The following is a 7,586-nucleotide window of genomic DNA, read 5'->3' as shown; positions in this document are numbered from 1 at the left end:
GAAGAACAGGGTTTGGACAGAAATCGTTTCATTGGAGCAGGGGTCAATAGGCAGCCAGGGGTGAAGAGTTTGGTAATTCAATTTGCCAATCAGGGTCACCAAATGAACCGCCCAACTGAGTTGCTTTGCTTCAGGGTTGGATACGTTTACATTTGTTCTAGATTTTAACAAAAACAGCTGAAGAAAAATGCAGTTAGGTCTTTTAATCTTTGGTTTTGGATCTTGAGTATTTTGCTGCAAGTGGGTCTCTGAGTTTCGACTTAAATTTGGCCATGTTCAAGCTCTGTATAAACCATTTCAGTTCATTAAATTTGGGAAAAGAGTATATGACACTATTTATTCGGTTCTATGGATCTCAAATTTATATCTTAAGGTTGTACCAAATATTCTCTTGAAACACTTCACAGTTCACAGATAGATTATGTGAGAATACAAAATAACACACACCACAACAGTTCAGGATTATGTTTGAGGGCAGGACAACGACTTTCCAATCTTATTGGGATGCACAATTATTTGGAATCATTCAATTTCGAGGTTCAGTCAAAAGAGGTCAAAAAATGGGGAGATTTATATGTTTATGTCTTGTGTGGTTCAGCTTTTGGGCTTCATTGCCTTCTTAAATCTCAACAATTTGGTAGAGAGAATTATAAAAATCTTAAAAAAGATTGAAATTGTTATTAAAGGAATCGAATTTGTAAGAGAAAGTTTTAAGGATTCTTGGAAGGGAGGCCAAATACTATATGTCATACTATATGTCACAAGTTGAGAGGTAAAATTAAGAAAAAAAATAAAAAAGAATATGCAAACTTTTAGAAAAATCGGGGTCCCCTTAATAGCTCTGCCCCTGGTGTAAGACAAAATATATGGTAACATGACAAAATAATACATATAAAATATATTAGTTAGTATATTATTAAATATTAAAATTATTTTAGTTGAATAAATATGATAAGGTAACGATTTTTTTTACACAAAAACTCATTCATTGACGTGGCAAAGTCAAAGTCAAGGGAACATTATAACATAGCGAGGATTGCAACCAGAAGTGAGAATGGAACACCGCCCCTGAGCTACATGAAGTAAAAATTGCCACTGACTCGGCCCTCTGAGCTAGGTGATCAACTACATTGTTGGTTTGCCTAGAAACATAAGTGATTTTCAGTTTGTTTGGCATAACAGGACCTAGTCTATAACTGAAAAGATTATCCCCGTCATACCTCTGGTTTCTTTCCGGCCTCCCACCCTTCGTAATGGCTTCAGCCCCATATCCATGATGTTTTCTTTAGAATCTGTCGGAAGCAGCTAGCGCACCAACACTTTCTTGAACCGCGTCGCTAGCGTGCGTACTCCCTGAGTTAGATTTTTTTCGGAATTGTGTCAAGTGAAAATGGAGAACTTCTTGGAACTATTTGAACACGTTTCCTAGGGTCGCATAATATGGTGTTTTTAGTTACTAGATTTTCATTGCCTCTAGTGAAGTTTACCAAAATAAATGGCCTTTGTAAAGCATCAAATGTATACATTGAGAGTGTGTCTAGTAGCGGACTAGAGAACTATTTTTAGCATTATATTGTTTCTGGAGTACTAACAAGCAACCAAAATACATTTGGCAAATTAAATTATTATATAGTATCATGATTGGATCAAATAGTTTACCCAAAAAAAAAAAGATCAAATATGGACTTTGATGGTAGTTTTTATAAATTGTTTTTAAGATATTAATTAATCATCAATATTGAAGATAATTATATGTTTAAATCAACCCTAAACTAAAACCCATTCCAAAACCAACATGGACCCAATGGGCAGAAAGGAAATGATCCTCCTTGAGATTGGAATTTAAAATGGGTGGAGTCTTGTAGCCGCTCACATCGTGCTTGATTGCGCTTCATCATCAAGACTGCTGCCTTCCATCATCAATCACTTCCTGTGTCTAATAGAAAATCCAAATACGATTTTTTCTCTAACCCTAGTCCGTGGTTTCTTCTTCTATGGCTGTTCTTGTGCCTCCGTGTTGGTAAAGTCCGAATGAATCAAGTTTTGGGAATTTCAATCTTATGATCGATGTTTTAAGATATTCTTTCACTGTGTCCACGAAATGTAATTTGTCAGGAAACCAAAACCAATGTTCAATATGTCGGCGATATATCGTAGATACACAGTGAAATATCGCCATGTCGCCCGTAGGCAACACGAAACCACCAAGTGAGATGACTTATACCATAAGTCGACGATATATCACAAATATGTCGCCAATGTTGTAGATATGTTGCCAATGTCGCTTCTCTCTCATGTTTCTTGCATTTTAATAAATAAATAGCCTCACAAATCACAAAAAAAACATTTATATTTTTGTTAAGCCTTGACCATGCCCAAGAAGACCTGGGTTCACATAGGGATTTTTTTGCCTGAAATGGGCTTCATCATTAAGCCCATGGTCCTGGGCCATAAAATCCTCAATGGGCTTTAAAAGGTTGAAACCTCTATAGAATACTACGTTTCGTCGGTTGATTTTGCTTCCTCAGAAATGCATTGAAACTCGAACCATCTAAAGCAAATAACTCCCATAAACGGTACCCAACACAGCCAAAAATGGTTTTATTAACAAAAATCAAACAGAAAAGAATTTTTTTTCTTAGCCTAGATGAACCTCTAGGCTCTCCTTGTCCTATCGCTTGATCGACACAAACAACGTAATAGTCAGCAATGGCGTAGTAAGATATAATCGTAAAAGTTGAAGATCGGAGCAAAATATGGTTAAAATGCAATAAACATGACTAAAAAAAGATAGAGAATTAGATGCAAATGTAGAGACAACTGAGATCCAGAACTAAGCCCAAAAAAGATGTCAACAGCATCTAAAGTAAGAATACCCAAAAAGAGCTATAGGCTTCATTCTATGGGATTATGATGAAAGATTTTTTGTGGCAGAACATGCCATCAAAAGCAGCATCTCTCAGCTACTGCTATAGAACATGAAGCCATTAGGATAGCATCCTCTTGTCCATCTCCTTGCAGATGAAGCACTTTTGTATAAAATTTGACTGTCTAAAAGCCATCAAGTTACTGAATTTTCTCCCTTGTTCATGTGATTGGGCTTCTCAAAAACTAGCTTCTGAAATTTTTACTTTTTTGCTTATTTCCAATCTCTTTTTTTTTTTTTTTTTTGGTAATTCAAATTCATTCAACCAAAGAAGCACAAACATCCGAGTTACAAAGCTTGGATAACCAAGAAGTGGACCTTGGCCAATGAACTCTGCTCGGCCCAGAGACAGCCATCCTAGCCAGGGAGTCAGCACAGCTGTTAGTCTCCCTTGGAGAAAAAACAAACACACAATCTAAGAATTTAGAGGCCAAGAAATTGATGTCCTTAACCACATTGTGAATGGATATAGGAACCTCCGCTATACCATTGACGAAGTTGGCTAAGGGTTGGCAATCCACCTCCGCTTTCACCCACCAAAAGCCTTCACCTAGACATTGAAGAAGTCCTTCTCTTAATGCCATGGCCTCACCTTCAATCACCTCGGAGAAAATCGGTAGGAATAGAGACCAGCCAATTGTTCACCTCTAGAATTCCTTATAATGAAACCCAATCCACCTTTAGAGTTCAACCAAGATGCATCCGGTTGAGCTTCACATATTCCCTTGAAGGAGGGAGCCAATGCTGTATTTTGCATTTCTTTGCTTCCATTGCTATTGAAGGGCGAGAAGATAAGTACTTGAAGTTACATACCTCAGCAAATTGGGCCTCTGCTCTCTGTACTACATCTTGTGGAGAGGTTTGTTTCCCTTGGAAGATTAATTCATTTCTTGATAGCCATAGTTGCCAACAAATCAAGGCTGCTAGCCCCGCTCGATGACCTTGCTTTTCACCTGGCCAATTCAACTTCATCCAATCCATAACATAAAGCCGAAGTTGTGGTGCTATTGGTGGGGGGGCATAGGAGAAAGTAGAGCCGAACCATACCGATCTAGCAAACGGGCACTCCAAAAATAGATGATCCTCGGACTCCTCAATTTGCCCACATCTTTGACACGTCGCATCTCTCAGTAAACCTCTTCTTTTTAGATTTACTCCGGTGCTAAGTGCAAAATGACAGGCTCTCCAAATAAAGCTTATTTCCAATCTTGAATCTTATACTTTTTGGTTAGTTAATTAATATGTCTCTAAATATCAGACAAGTTTTTTTGGCTGTTGGAGCTCTTAAGCTCGGTTTGTCAAAGGTGGGTTTACTCTTTTGTGAACTTTCTCTTTTTGCTTCTTAGTTCTTCACCTGGGAAGCCTTCATATAATATGATGTTGTGGTTAAGGAGAAAAATCAAAAGACCCAAAAGCAAAGATTGCATGAAAATCAATCCTAAACATGGATTGCAACCATAGACAACTTGCAAAACATAAAAAAGACCTAATGAAGTGCTTGGAAACTCGAGAAAATCTAAGAATGAACATGCTGCTCCCTTCATCAACCCTCTTACAATCTCCACTCTTTTTTGATACAGAAACGGGGTCATACGATCTAAAGAAACACAACTAAGTAATGTTATTCAAACCATCTGCCCGAAGGACCTCCTCTAGGCCTCTAAGGGGGGAAGGTCTATATGGGTAAATTTGGTTCCTTTGCCATCCTTCCAGCAGCATGGTTAGCCTCTCTTAAGGTGTGCTTGAAGCTTACTGGACCATTCAAGTCAACCAAGGTTCAGATACTTACAATTATCTTTGCACATCTACCTTGCTCTCAAAGATTTGGTACCAAGCTAGCAATGGCCTTGGACGAGTCTCTGACTCCACTGGTACGGGAAAGAAACCCTTCATCATCACCACTTGGATTCCATATAGAATGGCATTGAGCTCAGCTTCTAACACTGGACAGTCTTGAATCTTATAGGTGAAGCTTCCTCTGTAATAGCCATTTGACTCACGTACGTACAACTTCCCCCACCTGAGAGAAGCCTCGTTTCCTTCCAACAGCAACATCAACGTTACATTTAAACCAGCCTGATTTAGGCACCTTTCAAACCTAGGAATGCAGACTATTCCCACTACCATGTCTCTAGGACCGTCTCACTGTAGTCACTGATTAACTTCGCTGTGTTACCTGGTCTGGTATAGGATTCTTCATGAACGTCTTTATTTCTCCACTCCCACAAGCAAGCCAGTGGCACACTAACCTAATCGCCTAGTCTTGCCTCCATGACGATGCTCATGAGTCGTATATATTGGAAGCCAACCAATCCTCCTTGCTCCAGTTCAAAAACTATTGCCAATATGCTGCAGGTACCAACCTTTCCCAAATCCCTCTTCAGTACATGCAGTCGGGCTAGACATGCATCGCATCCTCCCTATAGGAAATATTGCACAATGGTAAAATTGGGAGATATGATGGTTCTTGTTTTGGGGTTTTTAAGGAGCATTGAAATTTAAGAAAATATCTATATCTTGAAATTGTATGGTCAGAATGTAGTCAAACTGGGATCTAATGTCACTAGGCTAGAAGAATGATGTAGCTAAAGCGTGGGACAAGTCTAATGGTAGAATGCCCTTTCTCTTTGTATATTAGGAAGCATGTGTTTCCAAATATGATAGCTTCTACATAGCCATTTTCCGTCCTTTGAATAAATTGAGATAGATCAAGAGTTCAAGAATGACTGTCTCTTTGAATATGTTGTCAAGGTGGCCTTCTATGCATTTTTTTTTTTGGGTGGGGGTAGTTGATGGCCTTCTATGCATTTATCATATTTGCTAGAAAAGAAACATGTAGAGGTGGCCTTCATTTTCTCATTTTTATAGCCAAATCTCGAACTCAAATGACTTTGACAACAAAACAATGGTCAACCATTTCCTGTCCCCTTATTGTGTCAAGAATCATCAAATAATCTCCTCTCGAGGTCCCCATGTTTGGCTCTGATAGTAGCCATTGTTACTCTTGACTATGTTTTGCTTTCTTTACGATATCTATTCCTTGAACAAAAAAAATGGCATTTTCCTAACAATATCAAAGCCGAGTACCTCAAGTCTACCCATTGCATCCATCTTCATTTTTTTTTTCATACAAGCGCTAGCCAGCTATGAATCTCTTGTGGAATTCGCTCCTTTGAGTGATGTTGCTTTTGAATCTGCCTTGCTCCTAGGTTGGTTCGAAGATAACTTGAGTCAGCTTCACACCAATTATCTGCAACAATAAGAACCATAAGAGTGGGCCGCCTCTGTGGATGGGAAGCCACCTCAAACAATCTAGTCAGATTTCGGATAACACAATTCCTCTTAGTGAGGAGTTAAAGCTCCAAGAATTCTTAATTCCTTAGATAGTTGCAGGAAAATTAATGCTTGAATCCTCCTGGATTTCCTTATTGTTTCTTTGATCCTTTACCTTTATAGTAAGGTTTCATGTCTCCCCCTAGAGAAGACTCCCTTTTCTCCTTATATTAGCATATGCAAAATAAAGGGCCTGGATTGAATGTGACACCTAGCTTGTTGGAGAAGCCAAGGTCCAAATCTTCTTGGAGAAGCTAAGAATTTGATACACTTGGCCCTAGATATTATCAAGGATTCAAACCCACGTAATCCCTTGATTTGATGTGTTCACTTTTAAATTTTAGACATATCATCAGGAAGTAGTCCCAAGGAGATTAGGATGAATTAGTACCCTAATGATGAACGTTAAGTACTCAGGGTAGTGGAGTAGAGCATTAAATGTTGAATTTAATGCTCTAACGTGTCTATAGTCAGATACAGGCTATCCTCAATCTTCCCGCTATCTCTACCGAGAAGTAACATTCAGAAAGGTATCTTTTGAATACCCATGCTGTCATGTCCCTATGTATACATGGCGTCGTCGTGATGGTGGCCTCCATGAGGATCACTTGCTGGAAAGAATATGCCAACTAGTTCTTCCATGCTCCTTAAACTGGGACGAAACAGAAACAAAATGCACCAAACCAAACGGGTTCATCCCGATTCGTTGGTCTAGGAAAATATGACATAACAAGCGATGACATTCACTTCTCTAAAGCAAGGTGCAATCTTCCATTCAATTACATCCAAGTATTGTAGCAGGCTCCACCATCTTTGAAACACAAACTAAGGAACTGTATTCTTATGAACCGAAACATACATTGCCTTTGAGTTTGTTTCTACCCATACTCGGTGTCCACAATTTAATAATAAAAGTGTCATTGAAAATTTGGCTACCCTAAGAACTACAAAGACAAAGAGGCATTATTGTGGTGAAAATGTGCTTGGGGCTCTCTGGTTTGCACCTGATCCGGGTCCTGAGACCAAAACAATGGTGAGAGTGGGCCACCTCCAATGATTAAGTCAATTCAGGTAAGAAAACCAGAGTCTCTCTCTTGAGGAATAAATATTCAAGGAGATGAAGAAGAGAATGTTCTTCAGGAGTTATTGCAGGAGAGTAATGGCTGGAGTATTCAAGTCTTACCGTTGTTTAGTCATAGTCATGGTTTATATAGCTGATCCATACCTAAACTGATAGTGGACGCTCCATAGCCTTACGATGCTCGTTTGATAAGATGAAGGGTGGAGAAGACTTCTTGGAGAGGCTTGTTCAGCAAGCTGAATTGAG

This window comes from Hakea prostrata, chromosome 11 (assembly GCF_041222555.1).
Source record: "Hakea prostrata isolate BN-2017 chromosome 11, UWA_Hpros_2, whole genome shotgun sequence".
Classification (NCBI taxonomy): Eukaryota; Viridiplantae; Streptophyta; class Magnoliopsida; order Proteales; family Proteaceae; genus Hakea; species Hakea prostrata.
The sequence above is the reverse complement of the archived record's forward strand: the minus strand, read 5'-3'. Positions refer to the sequence as shown.